This window comes from Mus musculus, chromosome 17 (genome assembly GCF_000001635.26).
Source record: "Mus musculus strain C57BL/6J chromosome 17, GRCm38.p6 C57BL/6J".
Classification (NCBI taxonomy): domain Eukaryota; kingdom Metazoa; phylum Chordata; class Mammalia; order Rodentia; family Muridae; genus Mus; species Mus musculus.
The window spans coordinates 73682193-73707646 of NC_000083.6; the positions used below are offsets into that span (position 1 = coordinate 73682193).

Genomic DNA, 25454 nt, shown 5'->3' on the forward strand with positions numbered 1-25454 from the left:
TTCAGAAGCTCATACACAATGTTTGTGAATTTGAACACAATTTTTGTGTGAAGCTATTTTAATTCTGTGTTTACATTAAATGCTTTCTTTATGAGATCTCAACCTACAAGAGTTAGCATTCCTTAGCAACTCCTGCCTAAGTCAATGATCAATAACTAGGATGGGCTGGTGATGAGTACCCAGCTCCATTATTTTATTGGCTAGAATTCTATTTCAACTTAGTATCCCCCTCTCTCTCTTGTATTTACTTACTTAGTCACCTAGATGTTCATTCATTTATCCATTTATAACAGTATGGGTACTCTGGCATCTATTCTAGTCAGCAGGACATATTCTGATCCCCTATTTGCCTTGGTGCTCATATCAATGTAGTATATCCTGTGGGGACTCCTGAGAGCTCCTAGACACAGCTCTGCTTTTCTTAAAATACTTTTGGGCATTTCGGTTTTTAGCATGACTGTCTCTTCTACGTGCCCCAAATCAGCCATTTCTCTGCAGCCCTGGGCCGCTCGTGGCACTGGATCGTGTTTAGAAAACAAGAACATCCAGCAGGCATTCATTACCCTGAAAGTTCTGCTCCCAGGGTTCTGCCTTCTCAGCAGAAAGATCTAGGAACATTTGCATGTAGAGGCGAGCACAAGGGGTTTCCAGATTCCAATAAAACATATTAGGGTATGCTGAGCCTTCTCATTTCATGTGTGTATAAATCTCTTCTCAAACATGAAAAACATGGCCCCTGGTGTCCTTGTTCATTACCCTGCCTGCCTCTATACCCACACTTCCACTCTTCTTCTACAAGAAGCAGAGAGGGTATCTAAAAGGATTATTCCCTGCAGGCAATCTCTGATGGCTTCTGACCTTTCTGGGTAACCTTCCCTGGCACCCTTTGACATTTAAAGTCTCTGTCTTTCTGTGAAAGCTTTCCTAATTAACATCTCAAGCAATTGTCTATCATTTTATTTACCTTCAGGACCAGCATCTTGTCTATGCTAGATCCCAATTGCCCATCATTTCCTGTCTGGTAGCTATTGACACTTCCTGAGTGTGCACTACATCTATCCAGCTTTCTAGTGGTGTTACCCATGTTCCATGCTATATTTTCCACAGCACCTGTCCCCCCACCTGCCACCAGGAGCCTTACAACTCAATCTTGGCTGCTGAGACACACTTGCTGTTTTCTTCTTCTCTTGTTCTTGAGTTCTGCCAGCTCACATCTCAGTGTCTTGTCAACCCTTGTGGAATTTGGGCTTCTATTCTGTGGTCTTTTATCACATAGATGATTTCTTCATTGAGTGCTTCAAATTCCTTGTGAGAAACTTGATCACAGGCCTTACCTGTTCCCTGAGAACATTTCCTGAGGATCCTTCCTGCCTCTTCGTTAACTTACATGGCACATACTGATATTCCCTCTGCAATATCATTGTCTCTATCCTACCGATGGTCCAAATTAATTTTTTATTACTTGCTGCTGTACAAGGGAGGCTTTCTTGGACGACTTCTTTGCACAAAGTTCCTATAATGGGAGGAGGAGGAAAGAAGACCTTCATTCTTTAAAATAAAGCTTTCTTTAGAGGAAAAGCTAATGTCTGGAGGCTAATGCATAGAAAACTTCTGGGATGGTCGAAGGTTCAATATCATGACCCAGGGATGATCACACACATCCATAAAAGTTCACCAAGCTAAGAAGTATTTATGTGGTTCACTATACACGCTAGGAAGAATGCAGAATGGGAAGAAAGACATGAAGGGAGAGGGTTCTCTTCCTGCTGTCACAGATATTGCTACCTGTAAACAGTCTCCTTTATATGATTCTTTCTAGCCTTGAGGCTCCTCTGCTTCCAGCAAACAATGACCCAGACGATGGGTTGGCTCAGTTCTGTCTATGCAAGTTCCTGCTCATGGTTTGCAGACAAGTAACACAATGGGTCTCTAGAATTTGAGTGTTGCCCACACCGCTGGAATATACATTCTGCCGGAAGCTGTACCAAATTCCTGCCCCTGGGTCTACTGGCCATTCTCCTATCTAAATCTCCTCATTTCTCCCTCAATGCCTGTCTCAAACACAGCCCTTGTCTTTATTTCAGATTCCAAACATTTTATTCCATCCTCTAATCCCGCTGAAAATGACCCTTCAGGGCATTGCTGTTGTTTTCCTGTTGCTTCTGAAATAGAATCCAAGAAAAAGCAAAAGGATTATTTCTGTACCAACAGCCACATCATCCCTGAGATCCTGAGGTCAGGCCTGTTCCATAGAGTCACCACATTTAAGTTGGTCCCCTCTGGGACTCAGTCTTCCTACTGCAGAATGGACTGGAAAAAACTGCAGAACTTATTGCCACCTCATTTTAAAACCAGCACAGCAAAGTGTGGATGACAAAGACAAGAGACCAAGTGACTGTTTGCTTAGGAAGTGTTTTGTAACACCAGAATTCATTCATGATGCTGTTTGTGGTGCTGATCATGATACACACACACACACACACACACACACACACACACACACACACACACACACCATTCAGCGCTCCCTTCAATCCCCACCCCCAAGGGTGAGCTCCGATTTCATGTAGATCACCAGTCATGGACAACTGCTTCCTCAGGTCTAGAATCCCGTCTCTCTCAGAGTCTTCCAACCTTCCCAGCAACACGCACTCAACACACAGAGACAGAGCAGATTCTCCCTAATTCTGATTTGCTAGCTACCATGTCTCATTTCTCTATCTGGCTGCTAAAGTAGCAGTAGGAAGACACGCTAGTTGGCACCATCTGCCTGGCTGTGAGCAAACACAGGCTCCCTCAAGCCAGGCAGTGTGATTCAGGAAACACCAAGGCAGGCTCCTGCCTCTGACCCGATGTGAACTCTGAGGTTTCAAGTTGTAGATGAGCAGCATTGAGTTGCCAGGGTCCCAGAACTCCATCCTCACCACACCAATCACAAATATTGATCTTACTAATAGAAGTGACAGATGGGCAAAAAAAACCTTCAAAAGCAATCCACTTGACAAGGACCAGAGAACATAATGAATGAAATGTAAGTTTAGGTCTCTGGACACATCACAGGCTCAACTACACAAACAGGCGCTCCAAAGCTTAACCCAGGCTAATCTGACTAAAAACATCTCTGCTGGACTTAAAAGCAAACACAAAGTTCAGTTCTGTCTTCCTTATTCCACCTCATCATGGAAAACCCCAGACTGTTAAAAAAGAGTATTAAAACGGGAATGCTAGTAGAAATCTCGAGCACTCCAAAACAAAACAAAAAACAAAAGACAAAACAAAACAGACAAACAACAAGAAAAAAAAAAAAAACAAAGAGAAAAAATTTTTGCTTTGATTAAAAAAACAATCCTTAGCAACAAAATGCCCTGTCTTGAAAGTCTCTGTGGAAGGGAGTCAGTCTCCTTGGAGAGCGAAGACTACACAAGCATATAACATTGGTGAGCTTTGTAGAGGTTGTCATGGCTGGATGGTCCAGAAGACTCCAAGCATTTCTACTGGCAGCTCCCTACTCCCTACTGAGCTCAGCATTTTGCAGAAACAAATGCAGCACAGCTCACATTTGCAAAGAGCTTGGACTAGGGACCAAGACCCCAGATTCCTCCATTAGCTAGCCACGTACTCGAGAAAATAACTCCTCTCTCCTTAATCCTGATAACCACCACTTATGTAGTAAGTAGATATGATAGAGTCAAAAGCCCCCATCCTTAAGAAGAAAGGGTGCCCTTTCACCACTCTGGACCTAGCTGTTCTCTCTCCCATTTCCACTCTGCTAACATACTAAGAAAAGGCCTAGTTCTTTTTCAGTCAACCACTGCATTGCTCAGGTCTAGAGTACAGCTGTTGCTATGACCAAACAGCAATGGGGAAAAGAGAACTGAAGATGGAAAGCTCGTCCTATAAAAGCAAAGCAGCGGATGAAAAAGTGACGTATCTATATAACATCTCTCTAAATGGCCCACCTTTTGTCTCTCCACAAGAAACAGATAACAAAAAGCTGCCACCCATAGAGTCAGAAAACGCATCGTTCCTTGTTCTCGGATGAATTCAGGCTGCTAATAGCACCAATACTTTTAGAAATCCAAAGATACGGAGTCTCGAGCTTGAGAGGAGCTTGTCGGGATGTGAAGCCTTCTCCCTCCTTGAACGTGCAAACCGATTGGGCTCGGGCCGTGTATAATTAAGATGCTGGGGAAATGAAATACACAGAAACACATAGGCACAGAAGCACTCACACACAAGAGCCCGCCCCTCCATCCTGTGGCAGAGAGGACAGACTGTAATGGACGTGATGTGGTACAATCATTAAACATCTCTCCAGCTTATTTGCGTGCAGTGTCTCAATAATGTGTTATGAGGTGTGTTTGTAATTGCTACTGCTGATAGTGGTCCTTGGAAGGGAAATGGACTGTGTCTAAATGCAGACAAAGCTACTTAGCACACCAGGACAAGATGAGATGCTCCTCACAAGGTCCAAATGGGATACTCAGGGCTTCTTCCACTCATGACTTGGGAGAGAGAAAAAAAGAATAATCTATCTCAATTTTCTCAGCTCCAGAAACAATATTTATAAAATGGAAGGTGATTTCAGAGCTCATTTATTTTCCTGGTTCACAGTCCCCACTCTCCACTGACATCATTTTCTAACCAATTTTACTTCCAACAATCGCAGGAACAGCCTCAATTCTATTTGAAATCGTTAAAAGCAAACCCATTCTTTTCCTTGTCTTTAGGTCCCATCTTTCAAAAAAAAAAAAAAAAAAAAGAAAGAAAAAGAAAAAAAAAGTTTAATTTCTGCACTGCCCTTTTCCAGAAGCAATATTCCAGGAAGCTAAACAGCCACAACACCACCTTCTATTCCTTCCCTGCCCCTTAATTCTATATATTTCTATAAATGTAGACAGACCCTTCCCAGCTTCTGTTATTAGTCACTCTATCCAATTCAGGGATTAGCAAGCCCATATGTGTCCTACCTATAGACAGCAAGTAATTGCATGAAGATGTCCTACAAACAACAGGCATCCTGGAAATGAAACAGTCCATGGATTTTTAAAGTCACAGAATGACAAACAGAACCATCTTTCCTCTCTAGCAGGCAAAAAACTCAAGTACCACAGGAAATAGCAAACACAAAAACCAGAGAACACATCCCAGCACCATATGCAAAGGAGTTGTCCTTTATGAGGGTTGGGGTGGCAGGTATTAGGTTACCCCCCAGCCCTTGCTGTGTCCTTCCTCTGACCTCACAGCACAATAGCCATAGGGAAGAAGAGCCAAGGTTAGTACCTCATGTCAGTTCATATAGGACTCTTGCTAACCCTAGGGTAATTACCACATTTTTTCCTTAGTTCTCAGAAAACCATCTATTCTAAAATTCTGGGGAGTTTGTGTCAAACTGACTGGCTACACACACACACACACACACACACACACACACACACACACACACACTAACTCACTCACACACACACCTCCCAGCAGAAGAGACTGACTGCAAGACTTAACAACTCTCCTGAATGAGTTTTGTGTAAAAAGAATTCCTAAAAGTCAGACTACCCAGATTCCAGTGTGCTGCGGTAAGAGGTGGGAACTTGCATGACTTGGGTGGTAGAGGGGTCATGATTTTGTTTGTTTCTTTTTTTTTTTTTTCTCTCACTCGTGCATGATGTCATTTTCTAAGATAGAACCAGGCAAATTTCCCCCATCCCTTAGGCATCCCAGAAGAGGTCATGGTTTAAAGGATTTAGAATTCCAGAGTCTCAAACAAACACATGCCAGGTTGGCTGTTTCCACTCTGAAGTGACAGGAGACCATCTAGGATGAGCATGGACTGGGCTATCCTGGTGTACCCAGCATGCAGAACAGAAGCCTATAGAAATCAAGGACAGATATAGACAGATTCTGCGTTAGCAAATCCCAGAAACACCAGGACAGGGACCTCTTTGTCCCAAGGGCAAGAGGCACTACCTACAGCTTACATTTTTATCCCCCTAATGTCATGTACAGTGATGGACATCTAGTAGCTATTCACTGAATATTTGAGAAATTCCATTTAATCATTACTAACAGCAAGGAAGGAAAAAAAAAAAACCCAAGGGCAGTGAGGACTAACTGCTTGATCTCCAGGCTGCCTTGAAAGGGGACTTCTTTCCTAGAAGCCCCCATGTGGCTTTTACTCCAGACTTCAAACTGCAGCCAATCAAACCAAAAATAAACTATAACAAACTACTTCAAACTGCACAGGAGCTCGGCCTTGAACCAATCCCTCTGGGATTTCTGGCTTCATCACTGTGACAGTGTAAAGTGCATCGTAAGGGCCTTTGAAAATGAAGGGAGCGGATACAAGTAAATAGGAGCTTTCTTGAAGCAGGTTTTTTTTTCTCCCCAGACAAGTGTCCTTATCTGGTGTTTGCTATCTTTCCCCCACACATGATGAATCACAGCTTTTATCCAGCTACTGTATTGTTTTGATTTTTGCTTATACGTTATTCATAAAGATTCTTTGTGCTTGTGCTTGTACATGTGCATGTGTGGTGCATGTGTGGAGGTCAAAGGACAACCTCATGTTCCAGTCCTTGTTTGAGTCTCACCTTGTGTGAGGCAGTGTGTCTTGATGCTCACCACTGTCTATGCCAGGCAAGCAAGACTGCAAGCTTCTGAGAGTTTTACTCCTGCCTCCCATCTCCCATAAGAACGCTGGAGCTACAGATGGGCGATACCACACCTTCCCTACATAGGTCCTGGAGATCTAAACTCCAGTGCTCATATGATGCCTTACCCACTGAACTAACTCTCTGGCCTCACTTTTACCACTTAAATTTTAATTTTTAAACAAGCCATGCGATACACTACAACCAACAAGAAAGTCCCTTCGAGAGGAATGGCTAGTACAATGGGTGACTTCTCCCGTGTGCATTTATTCCCCTCCCCTTCATATTTCTCCCTTCTAGACAGAGGTCTTTCTGTTGTTTGGGCTCTGGTATCCCATTCTAATCACCATGCTATAAAAGATAGTCTTTCCCTGCCTTCTTGCTCCTGCCTGGGAATCAAAAGTCTTCCAAAATGCTCTTCCCAGAAAGCAGTGAAACAGCTTCAAGAAACAAGAGAACAAATACTGCTATTGCTTTCTTAACCTACCCACTGTGTGAGCGGAACCCATGCTGTCTAACAACGTTGTCACATACGCCCTTGACCTCCTCATCAGCTCCTAAGATGCCCCTTGGTTATTTAGTCACATGTGACCTGGAATGAGTTCTTTAGCTTCGCTTTACAGACTTCCAGAAACACTCCCTGACGGGGTTGGGAGAAGATCCCACATGACACAGAGGACAGCAGCAGGCACAGTGTTTGTATGGAGTGTGTGCTGCTATGGAAAAGATGAGGCTCTAGAATTAGCTGATCATTATTATGGATCATAGTTTTCGGTGGAAGAGGTAAACACTCTCGACCTAGGTTCCATTCGAACCCTTCTCACCCGAAAGGTTAAGTACCTCTAAGCCAGCTATTCAAGTACCCAATGAATAGGAGTTTAACTGACACCCTGTGACTTGATGGCCTTCAGTTTCCTTTAAGAAGTAGATCTATCTGATCGTCCTCACTGGCCCACACCAAGCTGTCAGTCCTTGATATCACCTCAGGCCTTCTCTTTCTTGCCATCCCCCAGTTCTTGGCTGTGATCTTCAGATGTCACCAAACCCTTTACCCATCACACCATTCCATCATTTCATGGAAATCATTTCATTTCTGCAGCTGTTAATTGATGGTGTGTGAAACCTAGAAGTCACCTAAGTGACTGCCAGCCCTACCCAGTGATACTGAAATATACAACTTGAATTTTCTTAAAGGTCTGTTCAAATACTTCCCAGTGAACAAAAATCTTCCCAGACAGTTCTTCTCTAGAACGTGGCAGTATCCACAGGACTGCAAAGGTCCTACCTCCTTGTTTTCTTATTGCATTTTAATTACTTAGCCAGGAAACCAAGACATTAAAAGGAATATTTGATCTGAGGTGTGGTGGAACACACCTTTAATTCCAGCATTTAGGGGGCAGAGGCAGGAGGATTTCTGGGTTCCAGGACAGCTGAGACTACACAGAGCAACCCTGTCTTGGGGAGAGAGACAGAGACAGAGACAGACAGAGAGAGACAGAGAGAGAAAGACAGAGACAGAGAGACAGAGACAGAGAGAGACAGAGAGAAAGAAAGAAAGAGAGAAGAAAATATACATATATTCACCTGGAAGTTTCCAAACATTTCCTTTTGAAATTTCAGAAATCAATGAGGCAAGTCCAGCAACAGTAGCATCAAGGTGTGCATAAGGACAATTGGAATTGTCTCTGTTAGCTCTGTGTACCTTCTGGCTGCTCTGTGGATCTCGGCAGCTGCTGAGAAGGCATGCAAGGATAGTGTGAGAATGGAAGAAACTCAAGCTCTATAGGGCTGGATGGATAGCTTAGAGAAAAGCAGCCGCTAACAGACCATGGGCATAGACATTCCTGAACCCAGGGGAGAGTATCACCCAGGATGGATGGCTCTCAGGAGAAAGGCAGCTGGAATTGATACAAACATGAAGAGATAATATCCTGTCTCAGTGCTGGGAGGAGGGGCTGGAAAGCTAATGGGTAGATTAACTCTTCTCTAGCTAGGAGTTAGGGTAGCTAAATTCTTTGTGGTGGCCTAAAGCAACTTGCAACCTACCCCAGGAGGGGGACCACAATGCCAACTCTACTATCTGTAGATCTCACCTCAAGGCAGCCAACAGCTGGATTTTAAGCCTCAGCATACAGACAAAGAAAGAGAAAATTCTCAGAGAGGGCACCAGAAGCTAGAGAGAAGAAGACTCCAAACACTCAAAAAGGGAGCCACTGATAAAACCGAGCTGCTGGATGAGACCTAGGGCAACTCAAACAAAAATAATAACAGCACTTAATGATATTCAATTACAGCACAAGAGAGCCTTTCTGAGACTAAAAATCATAATTTTCAAACCCAAAAGCTCAGCAGATGCATTGCTGAAAAGGATGGTTGCTGTAGAGACCTAAATTAGCGGCTTCGAAGATCAAGCAGGAAATAAAAGAAATATCACAAGATCAAAAATACAAAGAAACAAAAATCAAGGGCAAAATAAATGTGGAGAACAAGCCCCCAGAGACCTGACTTGTAGATAACAGTAATATCAGGATGAGGAAGAGGGGCGGAAAAAGAATAGATGAGAATTAAACAAAGGCAGGCATTTGCTCTGTGTTAGAGAAAGGTTTGAGCCTGTAAATGGCACTGGGCTCTGTATAGGAGTTACAAGAAAGGATGAGCATCAAGGTGGGTATCCAGCATCTAAAGATGATAGGAAATCTTCACACACACCCTACAGAGCCAAAAGAAACCAAGTGCCGTAATTGCATGTGGAGCTTCACTGCCATCTGCAAGACTTGGATGGGGGAGACAATGAAAAAATATCCATCAACTGCCAGACACCCAAGCCAGATGTCATCCACTTGCCCAATTTGTACAATAGTTACAGAAACACAAGGTTCAGAGAGAATACAAGACCCACTTAACACCCACTAAGGAGACTACTGAAGACCCTGCCCCACCCCATGCAAAGAAAAAAAAATTTCAACAGAAATCTCAGGGTAGGTGAGATGCAAATACCCAACAATAGTGTGTTGTGCCTTCCAATTTGACCAATTGAGTCTAAGACAGGTAGATAGTGGAAGTAGGAGATATAAATGATCAATGGGAACACTTGGGGGACAAAGGAAGCATTCTGGAAAGTAAGACTTGACATTCAGTTCTAGAAATGTGAAAAGGCATCAACAATGGGATGAGTCAAAGATTTCAAAGGGAAGGAGCAGAGTGAGGCCTTTGTAAGTATCTTCAGGCAGATAAACTCCTTACTAGGGTCTTTTAAAAGGTAAACCAACCATGGTTAGAATTATGAACAGCACTGTTAAACAAAGACTTACTAGAGAACAGAGTGTGCAAGACAAATAACATTTAAATACCAGAAGAACACGATATATTTACCAGCAAAATGAATATCACCCAAGTTGACACTTGGAAAGAATGAAAGACAAGTACCACGTGTAACTGGGCACGCCAACAAGTAGATCCCAGCATTTTAGACCAAAGAAGGTCTTGTTCACACAGTAGCTTGAGCACCATGGAGGTTCTTCTCCTCTACTTGTTTATAGACTAATGGTCCTTCGGTCACTTGGTCCTGCCATTCCTAGAATAGTACTGTACTGGCTAGTTTTGTGTCAACTTGACACAGATGGAGTTATCACAGAGAAAGGAGCTTCAGTTGAGGAAATGCCTCCATGAGATCCAACTGTAAGGCATTTTCTCAAGTAGTGACCGAGGGGGAAAGGCCCCTTGTGGGTGGGACCATCTCTGGGCTGGTAGTCTTGGGTTCTATAAGAGAGCAGGCTGAGCAAGCTAGGGGAGGCAAGCCAATAAAGAACATCCCTCCATGGCCTCTGCATCAGATCCTGCTTCCTGACCTGCTTGAGTTCCAGTCCTGACTTCTTTGGTGATGAACAGCAGCATGGAAGTGTAAGCCAAATAAACCCTTTCCTCCCCAACTTGCTTCTTGGTCATGATGTTTGTGCAGGAATAGAAACCCTGTCTAAGACATGTACCATTTGCATTCATCTGGCAGAAAGAATGAAGAGGCTCTTTACATGAAAGGTTGTCTGAAGATACGGCCTTCTACTCATCTTTCTCATCCATTTCTACTGGCAGAGAGTTAGCTACACGGTTAAATGTAATGCCAAGTGGGAAGTGCATCTTATTGTGTGCCCAAGGAGAAGCTAGGATTTGTTGAGCAATAAGCATCTGAGGCCACATCCAACCTCTCTGGTATGTACGTACGTCAATATAAAATTGCAACTGGGTCCCCTTGATGCCCTTTAGACAGACAAAATGAAAAAAATTAATATTAGTAACCAAAGAAATGTTAAGGAAAGAGTTCTCTCTTAATTCTCTAAGGGGCATATGGATTGTTTATTGTTTTATAAATCAATCTTTAAAGTCCATTAATATTAAACAGCATGAACTCGTTTTTAACTCAGCATTTCTACATCACAAAATGCATCCCAGAGAAGCAAAGTCCCCAGGATGTAAAAACAAGTGTCTAGAGATGAGAACCAACATGGATGTCTGTGACATGAAAATGGTTGAAGAACATAAGTCATTTAGATACTACAGACTATTATACTAAAAATAAGAGACCAGCTGAAAGAAGATACCTATCATATATAGTTAAGCAAAGAGAAAGATACAACAAAGCATATATAATAAGATGCTTTCATACTCTCCCCTGCCCCTTCTCCCTTCAGCCCTGGGGGCTGACTGAGCCACCCCCGGGGCCTCCACCCATTCTCAGCTCTTCCGAGGTGTCCAGCGATGCCCAAGAGCTAGAACCTGTGGTCCCTGACTTCCGTGAGGTCCAGGGACCCCAGACTGCTCCCTCTGCATCCCCAAAGTCTGGGGTTCCGTGGCTTCCCACAGCCAGACACTCACCCACTGGCATGGAGATCTCTCTGCAGTCTCGGGGTCTGCCCTCCCAGAGTCCCCGAGCTCTGGCAGGACGTAGGTCATCTCTCCCACCCCTTTTACTTCCCCATGACTTGTGCCCCGCAAGAACCCAAAAGGTGAGGGAAATTGCAATGGGTTTGAGAACCAAAGAATGGCAACCAGAGTGTAGTTCCTCAGCCTTTCTCAGCAGACACATCACCATGGGCTCTTATTACAGGGCAGATTTTGAATGACTAAGTCTAGAGTGGCCAGTGACTCTGCATCCCCAACCATCTCGACGGTGACCCACATCCCTGGACCAATGAACTAGATATTGAGAAACAAAAGGTAAAACTTAGGAGTTAGCAAACATCTAAAGAGCCAGACAGTTAAAGGCCCAGCTCTATAGGATGCCACAATTATTTGCCTCTGATGTGTAGTATGAAAGCAACTATGGACAAATTTGTAGTAGAAATGTGACTGCATCAATAAAACCTTATTGACAATAAAATCAGGATTCATATTATTTTCATTGTGAAATGACCCTTCTCCCACTTCAATTATCTTGTCTGGGAGCTATGACAAGTTTGACTTGAAGGCCGACCCCCAAGATGACCTAGGCCCAGGGCAGGCCTCTGTGCTGATTGGATGAAAGCTACCATGTGAGCTGCATACTCTGTGCTGATTGGATAAAAACTACCATGTGAACTGCATACTCTGTGATGATTGGATGAAAGCTACCATGTGAGCTACATACTCTGTGCTGATTGGATGAAAGCTACCATGTGAGCTGCTCACTCAGCCCACTTTCTCTGCTGACCTTGGCTTTTCCTTTCCCCACATCCTTGCACTAGTGCTATTTTTTTTTTTTTCTGAAATAGCAGACACTCTGGAGACAAGTGGATCCCAGAAAGAGCTTCTTCAAAAATCACTAAAATGATTTTAAAAGGCTGGACTAAATCCTTCCTCTTCTAATAAGAGGGCCTGTGGAATAACAGGCTCCCATTCTAGTGAAGCGGCTTTAAGGATGAGATTAAACTTCAACCAGTGTTTCCTGAGCTAACAGAAAAGTGGTGTGGTCAGGAGAGAAATCAACCTTGCAGAACAACTCTGAGTAAATTCAAAAGCAACTGTCACCAACTTTTATCCCCGTGAAGCCTAGGGAAGATTTGCTACATTCTCCTGAACTCACATTCCACTTTTTACTTAAAAGAGAGAAAATATTTCTAGGCATCTCACAGTCCTCCATCAAGATGCCCTTTCCCCAAGTCTATTTTCTCAGTGTAAGCAACTGTGTACCATATCCAAGAGGGAGACAAGGTTCCAGGTACAAATGTGGCCAAGGACCAACAGAGAGCTACTGTCCCACACTCTCCCACTCCCTCAGAACCTTTCCTGGGCAGCGAAGGCCAGACCCTAGCACAGGCACCGGTTGTCGTACTTCACATGCTCTGAAGGCTTTCACAAACAGCAGTGACCCAGAGCAGCCTTGGGCAGGCCACGTTGCCCTCTTTCTCCCCATGTTGGGTAGGGATGAAACAGGAATCTCTTTTAAAAATATTCACCAGTTGCCCCATGGAACCACGTCCTGGAATCTGGCTTCATATGATCTGTGCTAATGTGCATATTACTGAGTTCTATTAGCTTAGGCATGTTATTGGGCTTTCAGTACCCTCGAATCCCATATTTATAAGATAAAGATAGCTAGCTGATACATCTGCAAAGTAGCAGCCAAGCAGTTATGAATGAATGGTCTGGAGTCCATGGCTGAATCTCAGCCTGCCTACCTCATAGTATGATTGTAAAGAATACAAGACAACACAGATAACACCCCAACACTTGTGCACCCTCTCCCCTGGAGATAGTATCTTTTTCCATGAACTCCTGGTGAACAATAGGGACTCCCAGAGACCTAGTCCATGCAGACACGCTAAGAATCACTTGCACTATTTATAGAGGGCATAGCTGGAGCCTTTGTAGATTGAATTCTTTCTCCACATATCCTGAAGTGTACCCAGGGGCTCCTCCAGACCACCATCTCTACAGTATGCAGAACCATTTAGGGCAGGAAGAGTAGGCATCTCATTTATATGGGAGCACACAGTGTACCTGCCCATAGGAAGATGCCCTATTTGGTGAATGTGGGTAGAGGAATACAGGAAAACCCAGATGCCCATTGCATTTCCCTTGAGTCCAAAGTAACAAGTGCCACACAAGTTAAAGCAGCCAGATCTTTCATTTCCTTGGTGATTAACCCTAGCACAATTTCACCACCCCCAAATCCTTTAATCCCTCTCTCTTCACCCCTACATCAGGCCCCAAAGTGCTTCTTCCTAAAATGACCTGCTGCATTCCATCAGGGGCTCTGACATGTGACAATACATGACATCACTCTGACCCCTTGTGAACCTGAAAAGCAACACACATGAATATACGCAAGCATGCCAGCATGCATGCGCGCGCACACACACTTTAATGGAGACTCAACAAACAAAATATGCTTCATGTGATAGGGACCTGGGGAGTCAGGGCACAGATAGGAGAAAGCAAATGACACACTATAAAAAAGAAATAAGTACAAAAAGGAGAAGAAAATCTCATAAACACAGCTCATTTATGGTTAATAGCAGGTATTTGTTTTGAGTGCTAATAATCTAATTAGCAGTCAAACCACTGCGTCTTCTATTGTCAGCTGATCTATAATTACTGCTCCATGCTGAGTATTTTCCGGGCACACTATAGCTTTCAACTTCTCAGCACAAACAACCAAATAATTGGTGTTATTATGCTAGATATAGGACGATTCCTCTCTGAGGGGTGATGCTGAGGAGTTTTTAAGCCATCGACTGCAGCCTTTGTATGTTGAGCATCTGCTGACTAATTCCTCACGGTTCCCTCTGTAATCAATCCTGAGATGCTCTTGAAGCACCTTAGCATGCTCAAGAATGTGAGAGTCTAGAAACTTGCTTTTTTGGAAGGTTAAGTCTGGGAGCAGAAACACTCTTGCTGTTCTGCGATGGAGTGGGATGAAAGCACAACATATTTCTCTTTGAAAATGTTGTAAAGTTTTCTCCTCAAATAGTGCCCTAAAATAACTCATGCTACAAGAGATAGCTTCTGATACAAAGCTATCTTTCTCAGAGTTTATGATGTAATCAAGATGTGTAGAATTCTGGGATACAGGAGACGTGTAGGCTTGAGCCTGGCTGCCATTTCTAGGTTCTCACCTTCAAGAGAGAAGAACTGGAATGACTTAGGGAGGGAGGGAAGTCCTGGACGAGTGTGGGGACATAGAAAGAAAGTAAAACAGAAAGAGGAGGGAAGATCAAGAGATAGAGGACTCTGTTTGGTATTTATGGTTTCTGTTTGCTTATAGAAGCCTGGTCATAAGTAGGTAATTAATGCATACCCACAGTACTCACTATGTAGCCTTGAACTTGCGACAGTTCTCTTGCCTCAGCCTCAGTGCTAAGATTACAGGCATGTACTGACATGGATGCCTCTGGGTGTTTTGGAAAACAAAAGTAATGATGCCCCTGTCCTGGACGAGAGATGAGTACCCCAGAGAGCATCCTGCACTGGCTCCTGTCCTGGAAGATAGATGAGTACCCCAGGGAGCATCCCACACTGGCCCCTGTCCTGGACAGATGAGTATCCAGAGAGCATCCTGACTGGCCAGGGCACCAGTGTCCCTTCCCTGCTTTTTTTCTCAGAAGCATAAAAGAGAGCTCTGTGTTCTTTGTGGCATATTGTTCTGTGTAATTGCACTTCCTGAAATTAAGCTCTTACTCTTTACCTACAAAAAGTAGGTACATTTTAGACAAGTTGTACTATAAGATAACTACTCCAGCCAAAGTCCTGCTCACAGTTCTCAGTGTGCCCGATGCCCTCTACTTCCCCTGGTCTCCCCTGGGAATCCTTTATCCTTCTGATCCAGCAGCAAATAGGCGAGTCCTCAGCACACACCTCAGATGACTAGAAACCTCTGCCACACCAGCTGTTAAATGCCTGTCTACAAAAGGGAGCAGGAATTGGGAAACTGCAAAGTCAAGCCAACACCTTTCTCCAAAGACTGCCTTATTCAGAGATCAGAAAACAGTACCTATAAAAAGAGTGGAGACGACTGCTAGGCTCTGCCCCCTAAATGAGGTGGTAAGACCTGAAGTCACACTCCAGCCACACTCAGTTCGGGTTTTTTTCCTTTTGAACTGTCTACAGAAACAGAACAAGCAGAAGATAAGGGATGGGCATTCAGTGGTTTTTTTATAAGGCAGGCATGCCTGTGAAACCGCCACTCAGATCAGAAGCCTGAATGTCCCCCGATGGCCCATACAAAATGCTCCCATCACCTTCTAGCTACTAACCTCAACCAAGGCCAACCATGACACTGACCTCCAACATGACAGATCTGCTTTGGTATTCTGAAATAAGTAGAATCCCAGTTTGCAGGCCAAAGGTGACCCAGCATCTGGCTTAGCACACCTTACACACAGAATGGATTATTTTACATTCATAAAAATCTGAAAATATTACCAATGTAAGAAACCATCTTGCCAGATATGAAAAATATATAATATTCAGATTGTGGTTTCCAGAAATAATGCATGTAGTGGAATATAGCCACACCTACCCATTTATATCTCAGACTTCACACTGTAACTACAGAGTTGAACAATTGCATATAAGCTGAAAATAAGTTGGCCAACTACAATTTGAATATATTTAGAGCGGGTCTGAGATTGCAGGATCATAGGCACACACACATGTTCAACTCTAGTAGACCATGACAAGCAGTTTTCCAAAACATATGTTCAGTTTTAAGGGGAAACACAACCGAAACAGCAATCTCGGTTTGAAGCAAGGCAGGGAGAATTGCAGAGCTGATGTGACCAGGAATTGAACAAATATCTACCAAGTCATCAGGGCCAGCCACTGAGCAGAGGAGACAGTTCAAGGCTTATCTCCTTACACTGCAAACATGTCCTTTAAAAACACAGCGGAGACGTGCACTACAGTAAGAACTTTGTGTTTCAGTTTGGAATCTTGGAACAGAGCACCCACTCACCTTGTCATTTAGGGGCTAGAGCAAAAACACCACCCTGAACCTTTCCGTAGTTTACCCAAAGTGTAGGCAGCATGCCCAAGGAGATGCTAAGTAGCTTGCCTTTGTGCTTTGCTGAGTCTAGGGATGTGCACTGCTCCCGTCTCCAAGCCAGCCTAGAATGGGTAAGGAAACAGCAGTCCATCTGCCAGGCAGAACCAAGCAGTCATCATTCCATCTTCCCGGGTAACCTTTATGGTCTATTCTCTATGAATAGACACAAGCTGGGAACCCCCTGCAGCAGAGAAGGTGGGAGCTAAGGTGATGGTAGGTATCCTCTCAACTGGCTCCCTGGATTCATCTATCTGCTCCTGCCTTGCCTTGCAAATAGGTTGTGTTCAATTCTTTCAAATTACATTTTTTTCCTTCTCTGCAGGGAATTACCTTTGATTGTTTAAGGACCACGTTCTTCAGGAAAGGGGTCAAATCAAGGGTAGGCAGTCTGTCTTAATTCTACAACTCCGCTGACTTCCCGGTTGAGGCAACCTTACGGACGGAGGCAGAGACTCATCTCCTGTGGTCAGACTGTGCAGGCTGGGAGGGGAGATGGCTGAGAGAGCACAGGGTCCCCAAATGAGGTCAGCACAGATGTCTAAAGATGGGAATAGAGAATAGTGTGCAGGCAGCCTCTCTCCACTTCTCAGCCGGAATCTGCCACTCCAGCTCAGGCATCCTCCCATATCACCGGGGTAGGGTGGCCTTCAGGCTCCACAGACCCCCTCCAGACAAACTTTGCATTTCCTTTAGTTATTGTTTCAGGTCCCTTCTGTGGGTAGAAAAGCAATGCTGATAAAGAACATGCATGGGATGCATACAAGGATACAGTATATATTCCATTTTTTCCTGGAAAGGGAGTCTAACCAGAGTTGAGCATGTCCATAATAGAAATAGTACATGCTTGGGTGTCCAAAGGAATAAGTCCTGGATAGACAAGCTTGTGCAAGTGCCACCCCCCCGCCCCTGTATAATCTCAGATTTCTCATACCTCAGAAAACAAGAATAGGAGTAGCTTCCATCTCACAGGGGCACGGTAAGGATCAAATGAAGCATCCGTGCAGATAAATGCTTTGTAAACTGTAAAATATCACAGGAAAGGAAGGGGGGCAAGAAGCTACCTCTTAGCTGTCTTTTCCTGATTCAGTATTTAATTAGTCAGGTCTTCCAGCCCGTTTCTCTTCTGAAGTCAACCACCTGCCCACCATAAGGACATTAGTCAATTCGGCACCCAGCTGGCAGTCATCAATTGGCCATCTATTAATAGCCAATTATCTGAGAGGCTTAATTAATCCTTGCATCACATGGCCGGCTCTTCCTGAGAGGCTGGGAAACAATGGGTCTCTGATACAGGCACCCGTGAATATTTCAATGGCCATCAAGGAATTTGGCAGTCATTATTGCCTGCGTGTCGCAGCTGCAAGTGATGGGCACATAAATATTGATTGGACCAGTCTCTCTATGGCTGGGGAGCAGAGAGAAATCAAGAATGGATAGAAAGTTATCAGAGGAATAAGAGATACTCTATAAATCTTCAGCCTCGACAACCAAGGGGGAATTTTGTTTTTAATTCCATGTCTCCTTCCATCAAAGGAGTCACGATGGGATGGTCCCACCTGCTCTATAGATGTCTCCCATTCTCCCATGTCATTGAATAAGATACAAATTGGGTGTGAACCACAGAATCATCAGCAAAGCAGGCTGTGAAGATCGCTGCTCTCCTCAACGGGCCTTCAAGGCTACTGGCAGGAACATGGCACACTGATCTGTTTGCCTGTGTTTCCTTGAAAGATCTCTGAAGTGCATACAGTTAGGAAGACAGGAGACATGAGGAGAATTAATTTTTTTTTAAAGTGGCAAATCATGTCTCCAGGAAATGGCATGCAGAAAAGGCTTTGAACTCGGAAATCAGCATTGTCCAGGAAGCTGGGGATCAGACTTCTCTTATTAACAGAGATAAGAGCTCCTACTGACAGAAGGCTGGGTGGCTCAGAATGGCCCAAAGCAGAACTCCCTTCAAAAAAAAAAAAAGGAAAGAAAGAAAGATAAAAGGAAAAAGAAGAAAAGAAACCCTGCCTGCCTCTGCGAGCCAGAGCAGTCCTATGGCTCCAAGAACCAGGGTGGCAGTCTGTCCCTGACCTTGGAGCCTGTGGGGAAGTAGTGGGTTCTTGCAGAGCAAAGGGCCAAGAGCTAGATGCAGCTCTCTCCAGCCTTCTCGGTGGGGTTTCTTACCCAGTACGCTGGGCTCTCCACCTTGCAGCAGTAGCATTTCAGAGGATGTGCAGAAGAAAAGCAATAGGGTATGATGAAGCCTGGAAGCAAGAGGTGGCCCTGCGAGGCAGCAACATTTCTCACACCACAGTCACCAGCTCCTCTCTGCCCCCCAGCAGCTTCCTAGCAACTCATTAGGTCCGTGGTAGCGGTGGCTGCTGCCAGATGCGAAGCCTGCTGCCCCAGAAGGTCATTTCAGGCCACTTATTCTGAAATACCAAAGTACTAGAGCCAGCAAATTTCAGGAGCCTCGAAGGAACTCCCTAGAGCACCAGTGTATGCATACATCTGTGTACGTGAGAGAGTGTGTGTCAGAGGGAGAGAGAGAGAGAGAGAGAGAAAGAGAGAGAGAGAGAGAGAGAGAGAGAGAATGCATGTTCTTTATCCCTAGGGCTCTTTCTTAATCAGTTCAACATCTGAGGATTCAGAAACTGATTTATTTTTTTGGTTAGTCTAGCATTAGTGGTAAAATAATTAAAAGACAAATAATAGGAGCTATAGAGTAAATTGCTTACTGCACAAGCCCAAGGACCTGTGTTTGGATCCCTAATACCCATATAAAAAGCCAGGCACTGCAGCATGCCCTTGTAATCTCAACACCGCTGAGATAGAAACAGGAAGCTCCCTGGCTAGCTAGTCTAGCTGGATCCTGTTTCCAAGAGAAAGATGGAGAGCGATTGAGGAAGACACACTGATGTTCACCTATGCTCTTCACACACACTCACACACATACACACTCACATACACATACACACACACTCACACACACTCACATACACATACACACACTGACATACACACACACACACAATCACAGACACACATACTCACATACACACACATATACACACATACTCACATACACACAAACATACTCACACTCACATACACACACTCACATACACAAACACTCACATATACAAGCATTCACATATACATGCACTCACATATACATTCACATACACACACTCACATACACACTCACACACACCCACATACACACACTCATATACACTCACACATGCATACACACTCACACACACATACACACACTCACATACAGACACACACTCACATACACACTCACATACACACTCACACACACACACTCACATACACACACTCACATACACACTCACTCACACTCATACACACTCACATACACACACACACACACACACACACACACACACACACACACACACACACACACATACAGGATTACTTATAGCCATAGGGTCTCCCTCCAGAATTGCTCACAACCAGCCTGATGGTTGGTAAGGAACCATCCGTGCTGTAGTGGTGCCGTTCCCAGTTCACAGCAGAGGCGACTGAGCCAGGAGGATAAAGGGCTGAGTTAGTCCTGGCACTGCCAAAGGCAGAAAAAGACACCCCAGCTGCTATGTGTATAAGTAAAGCCATAGCCGATTTTGACATGGTGGGGACTCTAAGATTGGGATTTATCACCTGGCACTCATGAGTACCTGGGGGCCACAGAGTGGGTGAACACATCACCTAGCTCAGGATAACTCGGGCCACGAAAAGAGCCAGCTGCCAGTTGCAGAGGGCACAAGACATGTCAAGCTCATTTCCCCAAAACAGATGGCCAGGCTATCATCTGGATCTCTGGAGTAGGTGTGCAGAAGCCATGACAGGGTTCATGTTCTCCCACTAAGAGCAGAGCTGAGAAACTGTCCCTGCTTCCTAATTCAGATTATTTTCCAAAAACACAACAGGGGCTTTGGGACACTTTGGATGAGCGACAAAATTGCAAACATTAGAAATCAAACAAAGGCATAAAACGGTTCTCTACAGAACCGGATCCTGGGAGCCCTGGGAAGGGGAAGGTTCTTGGAAATTTGGGATGATGGCAGGATATACCAAAGGAAGTAGGAGGTGTGGAGGTCCTGGGCTTTGGGCATCGGCAGACAGGGGGCTTACTCTGACCCTGCTTGGTTTACAAATGGCCTCTGAGGAACAGAAGTGAGCAGATGAGTGTTTTGGAAGGATGGGCAGCCCTGAAGACGGCCACCTATGGACACAGAAAGAGGCATTCATTTGCCTTATGGCCCGCTCTGCCCCTGTGAGCTTCCTGACTTGGGCAGGTTTAAGTCTGTGCTCCCAGGGAAGGGAGGGAGCAATGGGACTGTTGGCCTTTGTTTTGACAGCTGCAAGGCTCTACCTGAAAACAAAGGGTATAGAGCACCATACTCCCCCCCCCCCCCCCCGGGCTAAGTCAGAGATGTCCCTAGAGCACAGCCACCTAGGTCCCTGTGGTCCCTGCCTGGGTTAAGACAACCAGGAAACAAAGGGGAGTCAGAGCACAGACAGACCCTTGGTTCTGAGGCCCAAACAATTGGGCTTTGCAAATGTCTCTGCCTTGTAGATCAGTTCCGATTGGGCCAAAACTGAGCCAGGGCAAATTTCTCATGGAGGTCATGAAATGATAGCTCAGCAGGGGGTTGGGGGGAGGCTAAGATGTTTAAATAGAAAGTGAAGCAAAGCTATCTCTCTGATTCCAACTTCCTACTTTATGCAGGAGCAGGCAGTGCTCTGGGCTACCTGTTTATAACCCCTTAATACCCTGCTGCAAGGAGAGCCTTGGAAGAGAAGTTGGTCCACCTCTTGCATGGGCACCTGCTCAGCAGATGAGAGGGCAGGCACCCATATGATAATAGACTGGCTCTGGAGATGCCAGGGCCAAAAATCCCCTGGACAGAATCCAATGTGCACAGACCAAGTGTCACTAGATCAACAGGGCCTTTCTGGATAATTCATAACTTTTCTTAATTGGAGAAATTAACTGCTAAATGGGAGATAAAATACCAGTGTTGTATAGTTAAGGGTGTGGTGGGCATGCAAATACAATAGAAAGACAAGCTATATTCTAATAGCTTTTGCTGTATTTCTAGTACATTCCAAGACATTTACATAGGCCGGAGGCACTTCATTCAAAGTCTTTACATTCCTAATACTTTCCTCAAAAATTACCCTCCGGCCTGAAACTCCTGCTTTTACTAAGCCTTTGGACTAAATTTTTTTGCTCCTTTTTTTAAAATTATTAATCTGTCAGTTATATAATTTTCCAAATGGCAAACAAATGACAAGAGAGAAGAGAAATGAGCACGTCTCTCTTAGGTCTTTTTAAGTGATATGGTATTTACCATTAAAATACAGTTTGAATAAAACACCAAACTTGTCACATGGTTTTCGATTAGAAGTTAGAGACATGATGAATAATCAGGGGCTAGAGAGCCAGTATTAAAATCGAATCAACATGAAAAAACCAAGTTTAAAGAAATCTTCACTTGAGCAGTTAATAGAGCGAGCTTTTCTTATGTGCCCGTGTGTGTTTATGTGCACTCGTGTGTGCATGAGGTGGAGTCCTAGGTCAGCCTCAAGGGTCATTTCTCAGGAGGTATCCACCTTGTTTTCTGGTATTTCATTTGTTTTCTTTTTTTATAGGAGAGGTGTGTGTGGAGTGTGTGTGTGTGTGTGTGTGTATGTGTGTGTGTGTGAGAGAGAGAGAGGGAGAGAGAGAGAGAGAGAGAGAGAGATTGTACGTATTTATGTGGGTGTGTGCATGTGAGTATGTGCATGCATGTGGAGGTCAAAAAGTAGCTACCAGGTGTCTTCCTCAATCCCACTTCACCTTAGCTTTGGAGATGGGCTCCATTGCTGAAGCCTGAGCTCAGGAGTTTGGCTAGACTGCCCCCTCCCCCCACAGGGAGAGCTCCAGGACTTGCGTGTGTCTCCCTCCTCACATCTAGGATCACATACGCACATGGCCACAACTGCCTTCTTTTCCCTTTTCTTTCGTAAAAGCTGAGGAGTTAAACCCAGATCCACTTGCTTGTGCAGCAGGCACGTCTTCACCACGAGAGCCATCTCTCCAATCCCAACCTTGTTCTTGGAGACAAAATCTTTCACTAGCCTAGGACTCGCCGATCTGGTAAGAAATCCCATCCCTACCTCATTAGAGCTGAGATCACAAAAGCACCTATGATGGAGCCTGAAGGAAAGAGGGTAGCCCAGGTGGCGCTGCTAGGCAGCAAAATTTCTCACACCACAGTCACCATCTCCTCTATGTCCCCAGCAGCTCCCTAGCAACTCATTAGGTCCCTATCCTCATGCTTGAGCAGCGAGTAGGCCAGCCCTTTACTGAGTTATCAACCCAACTCCTAGAACCATCCCCTCATGAAACTAAGAAGAAAAAAAAAAAATCCAATACTTTACTTAACCAGGACTGCAGCCAATCTTGTCCTTGTCCTCATCACTCAGATGGTGACACACTGAGCAGAGGGTTACATCAGGCCTGCTGTGAGGACTAGGGGGATGGGGACAATCCATAGCACACTGAGGAAAGGAGAACAAGGACCTGAGAGCCTATGACAAGACAGAGTCTAATAGCTGTGCAGTCCCCAGCACAGGAGCCCTGTCCCAGAGCTACACCATTCTCAATTTCTCTGAAGATGCATAGGAAGGAAAACCACTGTTCTTGCTTTAGAAATAAGCTGCCCATCAGCACCATGCTGATATTGGGACTTTAAAAATACCCCAGGGGCTGGAGAGATGGCTCAATGGTTAAGAGCACTGACTGCTTTTCCAGAGGTCCTGAGTTCAATTCCCACCAACCACCTGGTGGCTTACAACCATCTGTAGTGGAATACAATGCCCTCTTCTATTGTGTCTGAAGATAGCAACAGTGAGCTTACATACATAAAATAAATAAATAGAACTTAAAAAAAAAGCCCACAAATACAAAGTGAAGGTCTCTGAAACAAAGTCTCTTAATGAGCACTTCCTCCTGTCTCCTGATCCCCATTCTCTGCAGAGGGTAAGGCAAAGAACCTGAAATCTCTCTTTCCGAGGGCGAGCCACAGAATACCAGGATTCCTTGACCCAAAGCAAGCCATACAGCTTCAAAAGATTAATCTAACACACGCTGTATGTTAAAGATGGCCATAAAGAAACTCTCTGACCTACCTTGTCTGATAGGAGAGCTAAGCCCTTCATTCCGTAAAGGGTCCTGTCTACACCCAGGAGGAAAGAATGCTTCTCAGATAGGTTAAAAGAATCTAAATCAGGAGTTCTCAACCTGTGGGTGTCAAGGCCAAAATGACCCTTTTATAGGGACCAAATACCAGATATCCTGCATAGCATATATTTACATTATGATTCATAGCAGTAGCAAAATTACTATGTCACTATGTTATTAGTTATGAAGTAGCAATGAAAATAATTTTATGGTTCGGGGGTCACCACAACAGGAGAAACTATTAAAGGGTCACAATGTTAGGAAGGGTGAGAACCACTGATGTAAACAGACAAGCCTTGCTGCTGCCTACCCACTTTTCCAGCGTTGGGTTGTACCCTTTTCCTCAGGGGTATGTCCTCTACAGCAATCCATTCTTCACCGTACAGGCTGGATGGAAGGCAAGGACCACATCCAATACCGTTCGCTGACACTTTCACGTACCACATGGCACATGTGTGCTTGCACTCATACAGCCAAACATGCTTGCACACACACACACACACACACACGCACACTTGGAACTCTCCACAGGTGGTTCTCTACCCCATCTACCCGAAGGCTGTTTTACAGTCACATGACTCATTTGTGGAAGTAGTAACTCTAGGACCTTCTCCCAAATCCACAGAATCATAACTTCTGTAATAAACCCAAAAATCTCTGTGCCAAGCAAGCTCTCCAGGTGACTGTAACCTGCACTCCAGTTGGAGGGAACTACTGTGTTCCTTAAGAATACTTGTGTTCTGTGTCACACAAAGTTTCTGCTCATACAAATCCCAGGAAATAAAACTGTTCCACTTTCATCTTTCCTGAGATACACATTGTGATGTCAACTTGACACAAACTAAACTCATTTGAGAGGTAGGAACCTTAATTGAGACACTGCCTCTATAAGGTTGCTATCTGGGCTGTAGACAAGGCTGTAGGGCATTTTTGTAATTAGTGGTTGATGGGTGTGATGGTTTAATTATGCTTGGATCAGGGAAGGACCCTATTTGGAGGTGTGGCATTATTGGAGGAAGTGCCTTACTGTGGGCATAGGCTTTAAGACCCTTGCCCTAGCTGCCTGGAAGCCAGTCTTCTCCTAGCGGTCTTCAGATGAAGATGGAGAACTATCAGTTCCTCTTGCACCATGCCTACCTGGACACTGCCACGCTCTCACCTTGATGATGATGGACTGAACCTCTGAACCTGCAAACCGTCCCCAATTAAATGTCATTGTGTTTGTTCACAGCAGTAAAACCCAAACTAAGACAATGAGGAGGGGTCCAATCCATTGTGGGTGGGTGCTATTCCTGGGTTCTATACGAAAGCAGGCTAAGCAAGCTATGGAGAGCAAGCCAGTAAGCAGCACCCCTTCGTGGTCTCTGCATCAGTTTCTGCCTCCAAGTTCCTGCCCTGTTTGAGTTCCTGTCCTGATTTCCTGTGGTGACGAACATTGATACGAAAGTGTACAATAAATAGACCTTCCTCTCCCCAACTTGTTTTTTGTCATGGTATTTTATCACAGCTATAGTAACCCTCAGACACACACACACACACA

The 25454-nt window shown here is 44.6% G+C and overlaps 1 protein-coding gene and 1 long non-coding RNA gene across 4 annotated transcripts in view; both read right to left on the bottom strand.

Moving 5' to 3' along the window:
• Window positions 1–25454, bottom strand: part of Galnt14 (polypeptide N-acetylgalactosaminyltransferase 14) — a 218932-nt gene that overhangs the window by 188986 nt on the left and 4492 nt on the right. The gene's annotated exons all lie outside the window — the stretch shown is intronic.
• On the bottom strand, window positions 1452–25454 carry Gm52320. Its single transcript, XR_003952420.1, has 2 exons — window positions 17597–25454; window positions 1452–17203 (listed from the first exon to the last, which is right to left on the bottom strand). It is a non-coding gene; the product is annotated as a predicted gene, 52320 (long non-coding RNA).